Source organism: Thunnus albacares, chromosome 15 (assembly GCF_914725855.1).
Source record: "Thunnus albacares chromosome 15, fThuAlb1.1, whole genome shotgun sequence".
NCBI lineage: Eukaryota > Metazoa > Chordata > Actinopteri > Scombriformes > Scombridae > Thunnus > Thunnus albacares.
In genome coordinates, this window is record NC_058120.1 from 8,218,483 (window position 1) to 8,239,365 (window position 20,883).

At 37.5% G+C, this 20,883-nt stretch overlaps 1 long non-coding RNA gene across 1 annotated transcript in view; it reads right to left on the reverse strand.

Moving 5' to 3' along the window:
- Positions 1-5,701: 5,701 nt before the first annotated feature.
- The window catches only part of LOC122998987, a 62,097-nt gene continuing 46,915 nt past the window's right edge, over positions 5,702-20,883 (reverse strand). Inside the window, exons 3-4 of the long non-coding RNA XR_006407554.1 lie at positions 6,120-6,238; positions 5,702-5,979 (exon numbers count right to left, since the gene is read on the reverse strand). This is a non-coding gene — a long non-coding RNA (uncharacterized LOC122998987). The remainder of the gene's footprint in view (positions 5,980-6,119; positions 6,239-20,883) is intronic.

Consider the following 20,883-nt stretch of genomic DNA (forward strand, 5'->3'; position numbering starts at 1 on the left):
CATACTCACTAAAGAAGCCATAACAGCAACCCAAATTAAGATAATGCAGTTAAAATGTTGCAACTTCAGCACATAAGAGGGATTGAAATAGTTCCAAAGGAGAGGGTTTGCAAACTATCCCATAAAAGTGATATTTCTTCTTTATCAGGCCTGATATCCTCTAAGAACACAGCCTGTTGACCAGAATTGACAAAATCCCAATCCAGTTACACACACACAGTTAATCTAGTTACACACAACTAATGACAAAGTAGTTTGCTTGTTAATAGCATTATAGTGAACAAAGCAGATATGTTGGTTCCCAAGTGGAAACTGTGAAGCCATGATCAAAGAAACCCAAGAGGAGCTAAAGGTGCAGGTGCAGAGCTGATGAAACAGAGTGAAGTCTGTTGCATAAGCTACTGGTCATTTAGAGGTATTCTAATGCTGCAACTGCCCACTCCTCTTGCTTTTTATGATACAACTAACTACTACCATAATAGAGGTGAAAATTACAAATCAGTTGGCTGATTTGAATTGTGTTTGCTCATTTCAATTCAAAGATTAATAGTCAATGATGTAGTTTGTTCAGTATGGATGGCAATGTTAATCTGTCAGTCAGGTGGTCGATTCACCACTTTGGTCCAGATTATAATATATAAGATATGAAATTTTGGACGGATATTCACAGCCCCCAAAGCATGAATCCTACTGACTCTGGTGATCCCCTTTACTTTTCCTTTAGTGCCAACATGAGCTTGACATTTTGCAAATGCAAAATGTCTCAACAAATATTAGGTGTCCACCTGAGGGTGAATTGTAATAGGTTTAGTGGTCCTCTGACCTTTCCTGTAGCACCATCATCAGGTCAAATTTTCAATTGATCCAATAGTTTGATTTATGACAAAACACTTGCAAAACTAATGACATTCTCTCCTTCTTCTCTGTGTAGAGTGTCAAGTGTTGTTTTGGGTATTAAATAATGAGAACATTAGCAAATGCATTTCTTTGTTTTCATCCTCAGAGGAGAGAACAATGACAACTTGCCCACACAAGTTGACAGTTTTAATAGAAACAAGGTTGTCACCATTGGCTTGAAAACTGCCTTAATTTATAAAGCTTTTTTTTTTCAAAGTGGCTCATGAGCATGTGCATGCAGCCCTTTAAAACCTTAGCTGGGTCAAAAAGGCTGCAATTAGCAATTTCACAGACCATCGTCTTAATTAGAATAGAGAATAGGGACACAAACAAGTTAACGCACACACCTTCATGCCCTCACACCGATACACATGCATAAAAATACATCAGCCACACATACATAACACAAGGACATGGTGAACAGATGTTGGTTTGAACCACACTGGAGGAGAGTCAGAAACACTGGATTTGGAGAGAATGAAAGCAGAACAAATCTAAAGAGGCAGAAAGTGAGAGAGAAGGAGGAGGTGTGATCTATAAAAAAAAAAACTTGCCCACACCAGACACAGGAAGTCACAAAGCTAACCCACACACTAATGAGGGTCCATGTTAATTGAGGCTAGTAATTAATCAGTCCTGCTGCTAAATAATCCAATTCGAGCCTCTGTGTCAATCTGTCATAATATTAGCTTTATGGTCACACAGGCACTGCAGAGAAATGTACATACACATACAGTTTGTCAACCAGCAGCGAACAACAATTGCACAAATTATTTCAAGAAGCTTCTGTTAGTCACCGACATAAACAAATATCTAGATACATACACCAGCACATTAAACATGTTCACAACACATAGCAGCTTATGGGCTCATTCAGTGTATTCATTCATTCATTCATTCATTCATTCATTCACTTACTCACTCTTTGTTAGCCTACCCCCTAGTGGTTCATGAAAAAAATAACTGACTAAAGGCACAACAGAGCCAGGATCATTCTCTCACCTCCTCTCTGGTGCAAAACAGTATCTGGCACACATCTAATGGGGTGCAGCACAATGTTATAGGTTATATTACAAAACTTCTTACGTTCTGATTCTAGTAACATATAGCTTAAAAGATTTTTGTACAGCAAAACACCTATTAATGGTTCAGATTTATCTGTACTCCTATCACTTGGATATGAAATAAAACACTGTTGCAGCACAGTTACAGCACAGGATGTTGACTAATACCGCAATCTTAGAGGACTGTTTTTAGTTACCTCCTGCATTTAAGTTAACACTCAAGGTGTTGTATAACTGCAGTTTCAAACTGTGGAAACTGAGTTTGAATGTGATGGATTCTCCATCTATACCAGACTGACACAGCACATCCAAAATTCTTGACATATTTCTTTAGGGGAAAAAGGTATAAATATTTGCAGACACCAGCTATTATTAGAAATAGAATAAAAAGTTAGATTCATTTGATACCCAGACTTTTAAGAAGAAGCAGAACTGCTACAGAAAACTGATGTGAAACTGCTTCAAAGCTTTCACTGTGCGGCACTGTGTTGATATAACATGCCGAGTCAATGAAAGGTCCCGGCACAGTGGGGTACAATGAGGCACATTTCAGCCTTTTGCATAACTGGTGTCTATTTTCTGGTTTTATTAATTGGCCAAATCGGTGTACTGCACAATGGTACAATGGTATAATGGCATAACACCTTATCCTTTAAATTTATTGTTATTGTGACACATATTTCAGATGTGGTTGTTTCTCTGCTGTTGTTTGAGGCAGGTTGGAATGTACTGCAGCAAAATGCTAAACACCTACAGTACAATTTAATTGGCTACCGATGTGACAAAAATAACTGCCAGAGACTGTCTCAGGCAGTATAGAAAAATTTCTAGAGAAAATCCTGTGAGGGTCGCTAATGATTCATTTTGCACTTTGTCAAAGTTTTCAAAAACTTTCCTATGACAATGTAATAACTTGATGTCACAATTCATTTTAAGCCAGGAAATTCAGCGCATATTCAGAATTGCAAAACAGTGAGAGGGCTGCTAACAAGGACACTTGTGTAGAGACATAACACTGCAATTATAATGGTGCATTAATGTTTCCCCCCCAGAGCTTAGTAAATTAGAGCTGAATAATAAAATAAAATTATATTAAATAAAGTAGACTGGGACACTGAATGACCAATACTATAGTAGCACTACGAAGGTTCATTCTAGAAATGCACCTGATCCTGCTTCAGAAGAGCACTTTATTACTTTCCTTAAACGACCAGTGTGTAAGATTTAGTGGCATCTAGTGGTGAGATTTAAGATTGCAACCAACTGAATACCCCTCCCCTCACCCTCCCCTTCCAAGCATGTAGGAGAACCTACAGTGGCTGTGAAAAAATACAAAAGGACCTCTCTAGAGCCAGTGTTTTGTTTGTCCATTCTGGGCTACTGTAGAAACATGGCGGTGCAACATGGCAGGCTCAGTGGAAGAGGACCCGCTCCCTATGTAGATACAAAGGGCTCATTATAAGGTAATGAAAACACAATGGTTCTTATTTTCAGGTGATTACACACTAATTAAAACATACTTATGAGTATTCCATTTCTGCCAAGTGATCCCCCTAAAATCTTACACATTGATCATTTAAATATTCCTTAAATACTAAATATTCCTTTAATGTAAGATTATACCTTTTTCTCACATCAGCATACAACACATTCAAGAACTGATTAATTCTGGCGGCTGTGGCTCAGGAGGTAGAGCAAGTTATCCACTAATCAGAAGTGGTCAGTCAGTGGTTCGATACAGCTCCTCTAGTCTGCATGTCGAAGTGTTTTTGGGCAAGATACTGAACCCCAAATTGGCGTGCCTTTGGTGTGTGAGTGTGGGGTGCTGTGCATAGGAAGCACTGTATTGCTCCTGATGAGTAGGTTGGCACCTTGCATGGCGGCCTCTGCCATCAGTGTATGTGTGTGTAAATGGATGAATGTTGGCATGTATTGTAAAGCACTTTGAGTGGTTGATAAGACTAGAAAGGATGTTTATAAAATGCAGTCCATTTACCATTACTTTTTGATATCAAATAAGATTGTGGAGAGTGTATTAAGTTTTGATCTTGGAACCATTTTTTTAACTGATCATGCTAAAGTAGAGATGAAAATTATGTTGCCACACGTAAAAAATAAATAAATAAATAAATAATTGAAAAAAAGTTTTCAAAAAGACTTCAAAAAGCAAACAGCAGAAATATTGACTTTTGGAAATTTGGGTACAGCCAAAATTAATGTGGTGTGGGATGCATCTAAGGCATCTATAAGAGGACAGACTATTAGCTTTACAGCAAAAGCCAAAAAGGAAAATAAAATTTGAAAATTATATTCCGAATTAGAAAAATTTCTTGCTGTGCATCATTCATCAGATTTATTAGGGAAAATGAGTAGTTTAAAATTCCAGCTACATGAAATACATAATGCAAAGGCTGATTACACATTATTTAAACTAAAGAGCTCCTATTATGAAGGAGGGGAAAAAGTGGGAAAACTACTAGCAAATCAGCTGAAAAGAACAGATTCAAATAATATTAGTGTGGCAATGATGAATGAGAGGGAAATTACTGATACTGAGGGAATTAAGTATTTTTTTAAAATTATAAATCACTCCACAGAGACTGATTATTTTAACTTCTTTAAGGGGCTGATGTTATCCCAAATCCTTCCTGAGTTAAATGAGGGTCTAGATGCCCCAATCACTGAGTTAGAGGTAAAAGGGACTATTAATTCACTTAGTGATGGGAAGTCCCGGTTGGCCTGCCTGTTGAATATTACAAAGCCTTTATTGAAATCTTGGCTCCTATGTTGATAAAGGTTTTTATGGAAGCTGTAGAGGACAACAGTTTACCATTATCATTTACAGAAGCAGTTATAAGCTTAATATTGAAGAGAGATAAGGAAAAAAATATTAAAATTCTCTCCAAGATTCTGGCTTTGAGAGCTGAAAAGATAATTCTAATCATTATATATAGTGACCAAACTGGGTTTGTCAAAAACAGGAACCCTCTCGGCAACATCAGGTGACTTTTGCGCTTGATTTGGTCAAACAAATTAGTAACGTGCCCTATGGCAACTTTGGCCATAGGGCCTTTGGCAGCGTTGAATGGAAATATTTAAAAAAAGGTTTGGTTATGGATGAAGATTCATAAGATGATTAAACCTGATTTATACAAATGTAAGATGATTTCACAATTTTTATTTGTTTTATTTATTATTCCTTTGATTTGGCGGTAAAGTGCGTAAGTTATTTTTGTATGCTGATGATATTTTAGCTTTCATTAAAAATCATCAATACCACCAATGTTGGAAACAATACACAAATCTGTGGTTATTTCTGGCTATACAGTCAATTGGCATAAATTTGAGGCCATGGCCATTTCAAGATCATGTCAATCAGCAAAGGTTACACCTTTTAATTTTAAATGGGCCTATACACACACACACACACACACACTCTATATAAATTTGAGAATTCTACTAACATCAGATCTAGATTATATATATATATATATATATATATATATATATATATATATATATATACACACACACACACCTCAATGTGTCACCTGTTACGAAGTATAAAGCAAAGTTTGGATAAATGAAAATTGCTCAGATTGAGTCTGTGGGGAAAAATGTATGCAATTAAAATGATGGTTGTCCCAAAGTTTAACTCCATTTCAATGATGCTACCATTAAGCATACCGCAGGCATACTTTAATATGTTAGTCAAGGATTTTCTATGGGAAGGGAAAAGGCTCCCTATTAGTATGGAGAGAGTCTATGTGTACCATGGGTTTGCAGAACAAGTGAACCCAGGTGCAGACAAGGAGACAGGAATGAGGTAAAAAGATATTTATTGCAGAAGATGGGCTGCAGGCTGGGGAAAGCTTGAGCTGGCAGCTGCGAGCCAGGAACTGAGGCTGGGGAAGGGGCAGTTAGGGGCCAAGGAAGCAGGTCCAGAGTGAGATCTGATGAGACTGAGTAATGCAGAGTTCCAGGGCAGAGCAGCAGGGCTGACGGCAGAACAACAGGGCTTGACCAGACGAGGGGAAGGAAACAGGGACTGGAGTCAGAACAGGCAGGAATACAAGGGAAATGGAGAACAGGCACCAAGAACTAAATGCTGAACGGCAAAACTGGTAATAAATTTGCTCAAAGTGTAGCAATACTAACTGGTACACTAGCAGAGTCTACGATCTGGCAGAGTGAAAGTGGCAGGGCTGAGTATTTGTAGAGGCTTGATTGCAGAGATGAGATGCAGCTGGTGTGGTTCTGTTCTGACTCCGGCACACCTGCTGGCAATCACACACATACGCGCACACACACACACACACACACACACACACACACACACACACACATGGAGAGAGCCAGTCAGGGAGTGGCAGCAGGTTAGAGAGGCACTGAATTAGAAGTAGTGGGCATGGCAGATGATGTCCCAAGGACAGAAATAACACTATGATCTTAAAGAAAATGGAGGGCTTACGCTCCCAGATGTTGAGTTATACAATTCTGCATTTGAATTGTACATACTGGCCAATTACTGGGAGAGAGAGAAGATAGAAGGTTGGATTAATTTGGAAGAACACATCCCCTTTTAAACCTGTTCATACTTTCATACTCTCTCACAGAAAAGACAAGGCACTAGAAATCAAGATTCCAATCCAGTGATAGATACTCCGTGCAAAGTCAATATGGTCTATGGCACATAGAATGATTGAAAAAAAAAAAAAAAAAAACATATCTTCAATATGCCTCAATAATTTTCTATTATCCTGCTATCTCTGTTGGAGAGAAATCTATATATTGGGAGAAATGGGTTAGAGAAGGTATTTACATGCTGGGAGACCTACACAAAGATTAACTTTTTCTTTCCTTTGAACAGATGACAGAATATTTTAAAATTGGCAGTTAAGATATTTAAGATTAAGATTAAAACCCCCTTTATTGTCATTTCTCAGCACTCATACATTGAAATGAAATTTGTCCTCTGCATCTGACCCATCTTATACACTAGGAGCAGTGGGTAGTGGACTTACTGCAGTTCTTTTTGCCAGTGCCAGTGGTCAGGGGCACTGACAGGAGTAACCCTAACATACTACATGTCTTTGGAGATACTGTATATGCAAACCAAAAATTGTGTATGTGATGTAAGAAAGAACATCAGAATAGTAACATAATTTTAGATCTTTTTGCCAAGGGCTAAGAGAAAGGCATCCACTTGTTATAAAATGCTGCTAAACACAAGAGGTGATAAATGTGAGAATCTGATTTGCCTAGCAAAAAGATTTGGACACAGTGATAGATCAAAGCTCCTGGTCGAATATAATTTCAAACATTGGAAAGAACAGGCAAGAAGCTGAAGCTAAAGGGATATTGTTTAAGGTTGTATATAGATTATATTTCACCCCTGGTAAATGAAAAAGGATGGGTCTGTCAGAAAACGATTTATGTTGGAAGTGTAATGAGAAGAAAGGGACCTTAATACATACTCCACGGAACTTTACTGTTGTCTATCCACTGTGGGAAGAAATCTTAAAGACCATGAAAGAGGGACTGGGCTTTCCTATTCCTCCTTTAAAGGAATTAATAAGAGGTAGTTTCAAGTGTTAAGTCTGGGTATAATCACAACATTGAGACTTATCCGTAGGCAATGGAAAAGCCCTAAAGCTCCCACATTCATTGAATGGATGAATTTGTTAACTAAATTAATGTCCTATGAAATGATGATAAACAGTAGATAAGAGAGAGATATATGACACAGATAGAAATTAAATATGGGAGAATTTCCTTGGTTTTCTTATAGGTTCTTAATTTTTTTCTCTCCTTTTCATGTGTATTTTGTCTTTGTTTTGTGTCCTTTTTTTAAAACTGTGCTGTGTTAAACAGCAGACCAAAAGTTAGCAACTATCTAGTAATGCCAACGATTTCAGTGGAAAGTAGCTAAAGCTGTCTTGACACTAGGTGTCAGTAGATGACATCACGTGCTAATTTTGCATATATGTGACATCAATACGCAATTACATATACATGATTTTAAGAAAACTCAGAAAATGAAGTCGAAATTGACTGTAACTAGCTATATAACTAGCTTTCAAGCAGCTACAGTCCAAGCTTAATATGAATCTAAATCTACCTCTAATATTAAAAAATTATTTTATGGCTATTGCATAGATTGTGTAACTGAAGTATCATAAATATAGAGATGATCCAGAAACTGGAATAAACTTACTATTCTTAAATCTGTCAAAGTAGACAGATTTGGCAACACTGTGATCATCTGGTGAATGTAGTGGAGCATTTAGTAGCTCATGGACTGGATATTCCCCTCAATTGGTGCAGACCCAAACAGAGCTACAAAGGATAGTGAATAAACACAACATCAAAAAAATGGTAATGTTGCTCGATGTCTCCAAGTGTAAAGGCAACTGTTTGCTGAGGTTCACCATAGAAAACCTGTATGGAGTGATAACAGTCAATGTTGTGTCTATAGTTTGTTGCACTGCTCCCTTGTGGCCAAAAGCTCAATTAATGCATAAGTTTATTTTCATCATTGATGATCAGTGAAAGAGAGGAAGAGAGAGGACAAAGACGAATATAAGGAGACCTGTAGAGAAATGAAAATTGGGAGGCAGAATAAGATTTAGCATAAGAAAGACTTATGATACATAAAAATTTACTTCCCCAGACACAAATGCAGTGAGGCTAACCCACACACTAATGAGGGTCCATGTTAATTGAAGCTGCTAATTAATCAGTCTGGCTGTTAAGAAATCTAATTTGGTCCTCTATTTAATTCCGTCATAATATTAGCTTTACAGACACACATACGCACTCACATAACGAGGCAGAAATGGAAAATGGTATTTTCAGGAGTTGAGTATAACTTGACCTCATGTATCCTAATTAAAGATATTTACAGTTGTCCTTGTGTAGACACATCAGAGAGAGATATTTTGATCCAACATTGAATTGAGTGGACAGCTGAAGTTGTGTCCGATAGCGCAAGACTGGTTCTACAGCGAAGCTCCCAGTATGAATGTGTCGACTGACTGAGTGTGAAGCTGGATGAAACTAAATGGATGAAGTATTAATGGAACATAAAAACATATGTTTGGGGCTTTGCTAGTGTCCACGAGATGCTGCAAGCTAGCAGCTTATTAGCTAAAGCTAATCAGCTGGTAGAAGTTATAATGCTGTATGTCATATTCTGTGTTGGTCTGTTGTCAGATTATTATTGCAGCTTATTTCTCTGATAACTTAACATCCAGACTTCTGATTACTTAAATCCTTTGTCTGGTTAACAGCTAGAGTAAAAACAACCAAAATCTAAAAAGTGTATCATAAAAGTGTGGTTTAAAACTGATAGCTTCTGGCAGACAACCACAACACTGACGCATGTGCAAAGGGAATTTGACACCATTGACTGCTGACCAAATAAAACAGACCATTACCTGGATTAAAATTACGAATTTCTCTGGGTTTGAACATTGTTGGAAACATTGGGGATAATGTAAGTATACAACTCAACAAAATATATAACATAGGCGTAGTCGTTTTTAGACATTTTAATATGGAAAAGTTACTTATTATGCCTTTTAAGTATTTTTTTGCCTCTAATCAAACAACTGGACTGTACCTTCAATACAAAGTGAGAACTGTTCAAAACCAGTCACTTTTTAAAAAAGCTTGATATATTGCTGACCAATTTTTCAATCTTAGGGGTCAATTTTTCAATCTCCATTTGCCATCGCCTCTTCCCTTACCCTCCATTGGTTTCTCTCCATATATCACCCATCAATCCAAACATCTCTGTACTCTCATGTTCTATCACAATCCCCACTTCTACTGAGTTTAATTAAAACTGACTGGCATGTTCCCCATCTCATAATGATTTTAACAGCCATTAACAGTCGCATGTATACAAAGCATGCATATATCTCTCACACTCGCAACTAGTGACATACTCCACTGTCTACTGTCAACTTCTATAAAACTTCCAGAAGTTAGATACTGTATGCAGTACATACAATATTCACATTAAACTGCTCATAGCACGCATATCAGCTCATAACTCACCAAGAGGAACTGTCTAAACACACACAGTACTACACAGAAGACACATATTAAACCATATGTGCTATACACACAACTCACAATAACATACACACACACTTACAGTACACAGAGTTGTCATGCTACACTACACAATGTTCCAGTGACAAAAGGTGACATGTAGATGCAACTGGAAGCCATGTTGTCAACACGGATATTTCATTGTGCATGTGTGTGTGTGTGTGCAGGCATGCATGGTAATTTTGCTGTGTCATGTCTGTAAGAACATGTTCAAATGATATAATAGAGACATTTAAGGTCACACACACACATACAACACACACAGACTTGCATATAAACACACATACAGTCCACACCAATAATTAAACATGTGCATTTTCATATTGTGTAACCTGTGCGTGTCCTCTGTTGAGATTGTACTTGTCGCTCTCGATCTCTCTCTCTAACTATAGCTGATCAATAATACAGGAGCCACTCACTGCTTGGCACACACATATACACACAAGCTGTTATGGCTTTCCTCAAAGTGCCTCTCTCTCATTTGGCCTCATCTCTCTGATATCTCAACCTTCTTCATAAACTTTTTTTCTCTCCAGATAACTTATATGTCACTGTCATTATATTTAAATAATGTGCCTCTAACAACAGACGTGTCTCTCTCCGGTTTGACTTGTATATTACAGTCATTAGCTTGACATTATGTGTCTGTAATGGCTGAACATTTGTACTTAGACATTAGCTGACAGTGCCAGCAGAGCTCTGTAAATTCTAAAGGAAGAGCTGTTCTGATTAACGCATGACACTGTGTCAACAACGGTTCGTGTGATTTGACCTCTTTGAATCAGCTTTACTTTTCTGGTTTTCATTACATCTGTCCTTCAATCTGTCTCACTTAACATTCTCAGAGAAATTGCTGTTTGTTATGTCCTTCATGTGGTAAAAAGGAATAAAAGCACTAAAGAAAGATAAGATTAAACTATTTTGTTGATAGATATTCTTGTCAAGACACAAGTCTTTCCCCAGTAGACACAGAGGGTTGGTCATGTCAGTGAATTTGTCTCAGATGAGTTGGCAGACTGACTGACTGACTGACTGACTGACAGACAGATAGATTGAGGTCAAGCATGGAGTTCTTTCAAAATGGTTCGGAAAACAAAGTTGACTGACAGACAGTGTGGAAATGAATGAGATACTGTATGTAATGGTCTTTCTTTCTTGTTGAGGTGGATTTGTGGGCTTCTCTCTGGAGTGGATTAAAGTTATTCAGCTCACAAACGTGTGCACACACATAATCACACAAGGTAAATAAGTTTGTGTTGTGGCTTGAGGCACAAATGTATGACTTTATTTGAATCCTCTAATAGAATTAAATTACTGAACATCAACATACACACTATAGTGGTCATTTCAGTTCCAAGTTCCTCAGCCATTTAATCTGCAATTTATACTTGCGCTACACTGAATTAAACCCACGTTTTTTGTGAAACCCAATGTGCTCACAAGTCCACAGGAGACAGCAAAATGTTGAATGAAACTAATTCTTTTAAAGTCACATAAAGCCTGATCCATTACCAACTTGATGTTGTATTCCAAACTGTGGCACACACATTATTACCTGCTACCTAAATGTACACGTTAACACATTAAACGTTGTACATGGCTATACACGGTCAAAAACTTGTTTCGATCTGAACTTATTTGCAGATTCCTCTATATCTTAGCAGCACGTTTTTTTAGGGCATTATTTCCCATATGCAGTAAAACTACCTTACAGCATAATCCACTGTTGCAAATAAGAAAATATATGTTCTTGCATTTTAGCACCCAAGAACACAAAGATGGCAAGTATTTACACCTATAATCCTCTTTAAAATAGACTTGAACTGTACATATACTGTGGATTAAATGTTGCAGTCAGAAATATGCTCTGTTGCACCTATAACTGCACCCAACAGTGATGTCATAATGTACTGACACACCATAGAGTGCACTACTACATCACTAAGCAAGGTGAGAAATTAAACCACTGGAGGTCAGAAAGAACTTGTTGTTTGAACTTGTTGGTTTTCAGTTGCTGTTCTTTAACTGCTACTCCACAGCTAAGACCAGGATCATGTGGATCAGCTTCACTTTGAAATGTAGCACAATTCTGAAACAGCGCTTTTATTTTAAAGCATCATGGCCTGCTTCCTTGTGAGTAGTGGTGCTACAACATACAGAATAGGTGTCAGCTCTGACGGTCATGTGACCTTCACCTCGCGCATCTGCTGGCTGTAGCAGACTTTCAGGCTCATTGCTGCTGGTAGCACAAAAAGAGGAGAAGAAGCTAGCTCGCTCAACAACAGGGTGAACACAAGCATGACAAGAATATATTAAACTTGGTTTTACTCACACTGAACACATAAAAACTAAAAAAGAAAACATATTATGCAGTGGAGTACTGGCCTGGGTTGAAAAGCCTGAATAAACCAGAATTAGTTGTAACTGTTGTTGCTGTGTTTTTCATGTTTTTGTAAATGTTGGTTTGAAGCCTAATTGCACTTGGTGCACTATTTATTTGGTTAAGCTTTAAGCAGTCAAATTATTTCTTTTTTTCATTTTGTGAATTAACATTGAAGGGCTGAGAAGAAGGTCCTGGTTTTTTGTATATTTTGCCAGGTGGAACGGAGGGATGAAAACAACTGAATGGGTGTTAAATTGGCCTATGTGCAGACCGTAACCTGATGTCTAAGGGTAAATGTTGACTCCGATGCAGTTTGGGAACCACTGATTTAGATCCCTGCTCTGTGGTATGTCTCACCCTAAAATCCAGTTTCAATGGGAATTAAATCATATTGACGAGGTAAAGATGAAATTGTTTCTTTTAACAATAAAGACAAAAGTGTTTGAAAAAACAGGTAATGACAGAGGAAAAAGAAAAGCAAGTTTGGTGAAGAGCTAAAACAGCATGAATGGAAGGTAAAGAGATGAAATAGGGACAGACGGAGCGGGAAATTCAGGACACAATATCTGTTTTTCTACCACTTAAAGTTTTAACATATAGGTCATAAAAGCTTTTATGGCTTTCACAGGAAGCTCTTTTCTTGGAAACGCCTACGAGTTAGTTGAATTTGCTGACAAACAGGAAGAGATGTGTTTTCCATTTTTGAGACGTTTGGAATACACAATTACAAATACACAAATCATTAGTTTAATAATTAGTGAGCAGGCCACCATGACTTAGCAGACAAGGAGCGCCACCTGCAGAGGCTTCCCAGGAATTGTATACAAACTCATGTTACCCTTCATTAGCAACCATTGGAGTAAGTAACTTCAAAAAAAAAAAAAAAAAATCCTAATTGTGATTGAAAGGTTTTATATATTTCCGTTTCAATTAGCACGTTGGATCTTTTCACTTCTAGTAAGAAAGGGGGGAAAAAAAAGAAATCCAAGACCAGCACCATCTGCAGTGGCAAATTAATGATGCCTGCAAAGCTGACTATCCATGTGCTGTGTATACAAATCTGTGTGTCTGTGTTGCTGTTGTACTACACTGCCTTTGATCACTGTTGTTGATCCTGACATGCTTTGCTGGATGCAAATAAACATGGTATCCCGCTTGCAAACATGTATGAAAATTGGCAAGGGTTTAGTAATACTCTAATACAATAGTAGCAGGATGTGCTGTCAAATACAAATATGAAAGGCTATCTGCATGTAAGTGTGGACTTAAAGTTGCTGTTGCTTTTTTCATTTATTATTGTAAGTTAATGAGTGAGCATTTGTTGTGAAAAAGCTAAAAATATGAGATGAGAAAATGGTGCGCTTGAGAGGTGAGGAGCAGGAACAGATAGTGAATGACACAGTATACAATTATGATGGAGTAAGTTTATCAGTCACATGGAGAGCACTGTATTAGATAGAGGATGGCGATGGATGGAAATGATGGAGAGAATGACAGTTAAAGACAAGGAGGATGAGAGGAGGAGGGGGAGGACAGCTGTGTGACTGTCAGAGAGAGAGAGAGAGAGAGAGAGAGAGAGAGAGAGAGAGAGAGAGAGAGAGAGAGAGAGAGAGAGAGAGAGAGAGAGAGAGAGAGAGAGAGAGAGAGAGAGAGAGAGAGAGAGAGAGAGAGAGAGAGAGAGAGAGAGAGAGAGAGAGAGAGAGAGAGAGGGAGAGGAAAGGCGAGGGTTGGAGAGCAGGAAGGAGGTGGAAGGAGGAGTGAGAATGAATGACGGGCATAGAGGTGAGAAGAGCGGATTAAATGAGCGGGTTAGAGAGGTGAAGGAGGACGAGAGGTGGCACTCGTCTGCCTCCAGCCGAAGGAGTGACACAGAGAGGACAAGAGGCAGAGAAGAGAGGTAGAGGAGAGAGACTGGAAAGTGAGGAGGAATGAAATACGTTCGGAAAAGAATAAGATAAATAAAAAGAGGTTGCACGTATATGCAGTGGTAAACAAACACATGAGAGCAGGGTCTGTTGGTTGAGGAGGACTCTAGTTGTTAGATATCACATCATAGAATAAGAATTGTGAAAAATAATAGTATTTTGCCACTTATCAGATTGAGACAAAGCTTCTTCAATATATTTTGAAAAATGATACAAAAAGACAATTGAGATTCTGCTCCTCGGGCGAGTCATTAGGATCCCCCTCTACACTCAAACCTGGACTGGAGATTAATGTTCAGAGGCTGTAAAGTGGCTCAGAGGGGGTTAAATGATCTGTGATATGAGCATGAAGTCAGAGCCAATTATGCTTTATAGGAGACTGTGGAATCTATTCTATACTGAGAGATTTCCAGTGAAGAGAGACAAGACCTGGAGAGATGTGATTGCTGGTGTGTGGAAGAGTTAAAAATAAAGTTTGGGATATTAGAATTATAAGGGTTTTTGGTAAGGAGTTATAGTAGAGTGGATTTTATGAGGAGGCAAAATAATCAGCTACTTTTATTACATATTGTATTGAGCTATAGTTTTATGGAAAGGAATAAGTCTCAGAAGTGGAAGAAGCAAATGTGAATAACAATTTGTAAACAGACTGTGGTGAGAACAAATGCTTTGAACTAGCTTCAAAAATGTCAACCTAACTTGCGCTAATCCAGCTGCACTAATCAATATTTTTATATTAAAGCAACTGAAAACTTGGCTTCAAATCTTATTTATCTATCCACAAAATTAAAGATCTGTGACTAAATAAGCATAAATAAATAAAAACCTCATTATTTATTAAGCATTTAACACTCAAAAACACAGATAATCTGCTTCATCAGGACTGTGTGGGTGATCAGATTTGATTGGCAGTGTTGGCAATATAAACAAACAACCCCACGGCTGTTATTACATTTCAACTCAACGTTGCTAAACTCTGGTGCACAGAAACTCGTATTTTTCCAGCTCCAGAGATGTCTACTTCAAACCAGTGAGAAGAGTTCAGACAGAAATAGAAATACAGAAATCTCTCATGTAAAATAACCAAAGCTGTTCTAACTTTGGAAGAAAATTTGTATACATGCTGGTGAACATAGTGGAGTTGCCAGAGATGAAAGCAGAGCTAAAAGGAGAGTGAATATTGAAATTATATTCATCTCATAGCCAGAAATGTGACTCCAAATGAATACAAATGTTGGTCCATGTCTGCTGAATGTGTAAGTTGGCAACTGTTCCACATATATTTGTGATCACCATAAGTTATGTACAAATTGTCAATTTCATGCTATATTGATACTTATTGCAATCCTCTCCATATTGTCACACTATTGTCACACCAAGTTTAACATATTCTTGTCATACACTTTATTTACATAAATACTGACTTTTTTTCTTTGTTTCATCATGATTCCCTTCCTTGTTATACAGTATGTCAGATTTTTTTTTCTTTCTTTAAAAAAAACCTGATGGGCCAATAAATGTTGGAAAAAAGTGTAGAAAAGTAATGAATAAAAAAAGGCAGAAAAACAGGCAGGAAGATAGGTGGCTGAGTGAAGTTATCTTTATCAGCAGTTAATATAAGTTTGTTTACATACAGTAGCACTTATCAAAACCAGAAATAACAAAGTAATTTACAAAGAAAAAGAGGACATTCACAAAGTGAATACATAAAATTAAGAAAAAGAGAAGAGAAAATTAAGCCATAAAAATAAAAATATACACACATATATGAATATGTATTACATACTTACAGATCATATAGGAACCTGCAAGTCGATTGCAGGTCCCTTTAAACCAATACATTTTTAAAATTCTTCCCTCTGTAGTCCCTCTCAGCCCAATTCATGTGGTTTTATAGAGTGAATGTGTGATGGGATGGCTGTCATCTGCGACCTTCACTCACTACCTTCACTCATGTCAGGAAATCATCAAAGTCAAGCTGCGCATGCCTTTGTGTTGTGTTTGTCTGTCAGAAATCTACATTTTTATTTGGTTTTAAGTCACATTCTTACACTACACTTTCAGATCCTGGTTGTTTTATCAATCTGTTTTAACATAGTAAAGGATTCTAATTATTGGACATTCAGATCTTAAGTTTTAAGTCTCCTGGTCAGGATAGTCTGCCACAACATAACCTCGCTTGTTTTTAGCATGGGAGTTAGCTAGCCAATATTCACCATCACCATTGTTTTACACTATCACCACCAACCAGGAGGAAACCGCGACTATTTAACCTGCTTACTGGAGGCTGATCCATCGCAGCAGGCCCAGTCCTTGGGCCTGTGCCAGTAAGTCCCATTCCCAGTAGGACCCCCCTGTGTGCACAAGTCTACTTTCGGGCGTCTGTTGTGGAGTCCTCACGGGTAAATCTCGTCCTGTGTCACTGCCTGCTTATTACACTAAAGACAGTAGCCATATTTGATAGTGTCCTCCAGAGTGAGTCAGTAAATCAACCATAAATGGTGCATTCTCGCCCTATCAAAATTCTCTTCCATTCTTTCCAGTAATATTATAATAAATGCATTAGACATTGAAAATCTGGTGCACCATTTTAACTCTCTCTGTACCCCTACCTTAGATAAGGTTGCATCTCTTAAATCCAAAATCAAGCATAATAAAAATCTGCCTCCTTGGATCACTGATGACATTCGCACTTTTAAAAGAGAATGCAGGAGAGTAGAGTGCAGGTGGAAAAAGACAAAGTTCAGATCAAAAAATGCAAGAGCCATGTATTTTTCTGTTTTAATACAGTGAAATAAGCAAATTCCCAGGGTTCTTTTTAATCTTAATAAAATATTGATCATCTTAGAAACCCTATAAGTTTTAATTAGAGTAGATCCTCTCCTGATGAAGGTTTGAATTTTAAAACTTTTTTATTGATAAGGTAAATGGCATAAGATCAGAGATCGAGGTTCCCACTTCTTTGATCGATGCCCCTTGTTCCAATCACACCTCTCTATCTCATTTTACACCAGTCTCCCAAAATGAACTTATAGACACTATGTCTCACCTCAAATGCTCATCTAGTCCTGTGGATATTATACCCCCTAAATTCATCCGTAGTGTATATGATGCCATCAGCCCCTGGTTTCTCAGTATAATCAATATGTCACTATTCTCTGAATGTGTCCCTGACTATTTGAAAACAGCTTGCATACAACCACTCTTAAAATTACCAGATGTTAAACCTGCAGTGCACAACTTTTACATATAAATGAATGTCCGTTACATTCAAGCCCTTGCCAAAGGAGTTCACACAATGCTGATTAAGCCTATTACTGCCAGATAAATCTCTGTATTTCACAGTATACAGAGTTTTTAAATCTCATGTCGGATGCGACATTCCCGCACTGGCCATTTGGCAGTTAATCATGCGACTCTCCTAGATTTTTCTGAATTATCAACCTGCACATAGTCTGAGGTCCTCAGACAGGAATTTGTTGGCAGTTCCCATGTCAAGATGTAAGACTAAAGGGGACAGAGCTTTTGCTGTTAGGGCACCACAACCACAACCTGCCCAATGGACTTACAAAATAAGTGTCTTCTTTTAAAGTGCTTCTGAAAACAAAAATAATATCTATATCTATATATAATATCTATTCTATATAATTTTTACATTTCTTATTTTTATTTTGTGATGTTTTTCTTTACCTTATTTCCTCAGTTTTGAGGAGTTCGTCTGCATGTGTTTGTTTTTTGCTTTGTCATTTTTGCCCTTCTGAAGCACTTTCTAATCTCTGGTTTTTTAAGTGTTATATAAATAAACTTGAAATGGTATTGAGAGATGGATGAGAGGGAGTTAGAATTTGCAGGATGAATAGGCAGACATTAGCCTCTCATGCTAGATTGATCCATTTAAATGTAATCCACACTTAACTAAAAGTATCATATCAACTATATTCAGACAGTTTTGAAATACACCTGACAGTCATCATTTCCCAAAGTGTCAGCTGCGAGTCTTTTAGCTGTTGTGCTGCTTTGTGAATGTGAACAGCTGCAGGTTGGACTATTTTGAAAGGAAAGTACCAAATACATTCTGTTGATAGATGTCATGTTTTGTACATTATCGAAGGCACACACCTTTTGCTAAGAGAAAATGAGATGCTGTTTACCTCATTTATCTTCTGGAGCTTTTGCTTTTTAAAAAAAATAGGGTTAACTGCTGTCAAACACCAACACCAGCTATTAAGCTCACATAGCACCTGACAGCTGAAACCTCTACATTTAAAACATCAACAATTGTTTAAAACAGCTAATAAACTTATGATGATTTTAAATTATAGAATAAATCCAACTGTAGAGATTTCAAGAAGAGAAGTAAAATGAAGCAGTTTAGATTCCTTCAATGCCACAGGGCCCTTATGTTTAAATAAAATTCAAACAAATCAAAATATGTTGCAAAAGTGCAGTTGTTAGTAATACTGTGAGAATTTTGTGAAAATCTTCAATTAATGTATTTAAATTCATAGTTAAACCAGAAATAGTACACTCTTTGGCCACTTGGGGGCAGTATAACAAACATGTAAACATAGAATCAACATATTATCACCTTATAAAGTTGATATGTGTTAGCCAAGAATTGTTTATTTACTTAACATCTAGAGGACATGGAGCAACCTAGAAAATGTCAGTCCAATATTCGCCCCGTTTTTATCTTTCCACCAACTCCTGAAGGATATGTCTGAAACTTTAGCTGCTAAATGCTCCAATATGTTCACCAGCTTGTCACTAAGTTTGTCTGTCTGCTGTTTGGTACTGGACAGGTAGCATTGAGTGGGTTTTTAGAGCTTTTTCAGTGAAAACAGCTGCTTGCTGCATCTGAAAACTAGGTCGAGCAGTAAGACTGAACCAAAAAATTAAAGTTGCAAGCCTTAAAACCCAAAACAATTAACCCAAAGACAGCTCTGTAGAGCTTAGGGAAATTGCAAAGTTGGATGCTAATCCTCTGTAAATTTGTCACTATAAGCAACACCTTTCATATTATATATAAGCATTTAATCCACTGTTAATGTAAAAATAGTGATTAGTGCAGTTAGTTAATGTCTGTTTCATAAAAAACAGAATTTTACACGTAGCCACTTTATTTGTTGAAAGTTGTTCATTTTTTTCTGCCTCTGTCTGGCATTTTATGTTGTGATGGTGTCTGATAGCAGCCAGGCATAAAGTAATGAAGTATCTCACTCTGACAGTCTTTTTTTGAAAACTCAAACTATGGGGCTTTAAATGTTAATGGTAGTTGACCGAAGCCTGAGGCTTCACTTCCAGTCCTGCTTGCCAAATTACCATGGCAGAGGCTGCAATTTATTGTTTTAATATACCATTAATTTCTCATGACACACACATGAGACTTTATTTTGTGGTGGTGTTACCTCTGCTCAGAGCACCTCAAGAACCTGAACTCTACTCACTTTCATTGTCATGTAGCATTATCATTTTCTACACATTTTAACTGTTCATCCCTGAGCAGAATTTCATGAATAAATGGGAGTCGTATCTTACCTCATAGTCGGCATACATTCATTTAAATACCATCACACCACTGACGAACTGACAAATGCTGTTAATTGTTCATTTTTTCATTGGCAGACAAAAACCCAGGGTATATAGAGATGCACAGACAGACAAAGCACTCTATTCACACACAAACACATGGGTGCACATCCATTCTGGTTAAGTATTGTTTAGATGGTAGTTGGCGTTTAATTCTCTCATTCTATTAAGCCTACAGAGAGAGAGAAAAGAGCCATTTAACACTAATCCTCACCAAATAATACATCCATTTGTGTGCAGAATGGGAGGATTTAACGCCAGCTCACAACCAAACAAGACCGAAGTGAAATGGATACACACTACCATGTCTGTGAGAGTGTGTGTGTGTGTGTTTGTCACTCCATTAGGGATGACAACTGAGAAAAGAAATAAAGTGATTATTTCACAGTCATCTCAAAATGAGAAACATATCAAAAGAGGTCCATTCAGCTGCTTTTGTGATGGGACACCAATTCGATAATGGCGCAACTGCCTTGCTGTCATTTGCAGTGGTTAGGGTTGAGGTTAGGAGATTATCAAACTGCAAACTGGAGATAGCAGTTTGATAATCTCATCACTCTAATTTCAATCATGGTTTCAGAGTTTCTTATTTTCCTGAAAGTGATATTTAAGTTATGTATTTTTACAATGTGTCTTACTGGTATATTGTTATGTCATAGTAATGATTATGATTATATTTTATCACTGATGTCAGTTATGAGATGAGATCATTACAGGGCAACACAACACCGTGTAAAGCTCTTTTTCCGACATCCAGTGACTTGTTGCAGTATTTTCCGCATGTAGTCAGGGTGTGATTAATACACCCTGACATCACCTGTTGGGTGTATACTTCTAACTGTCTCGTAAAAGTGAAAAAATGCAGCCCCCCAATCTGTTGACACAGTAAGGATGCCAATGCAAA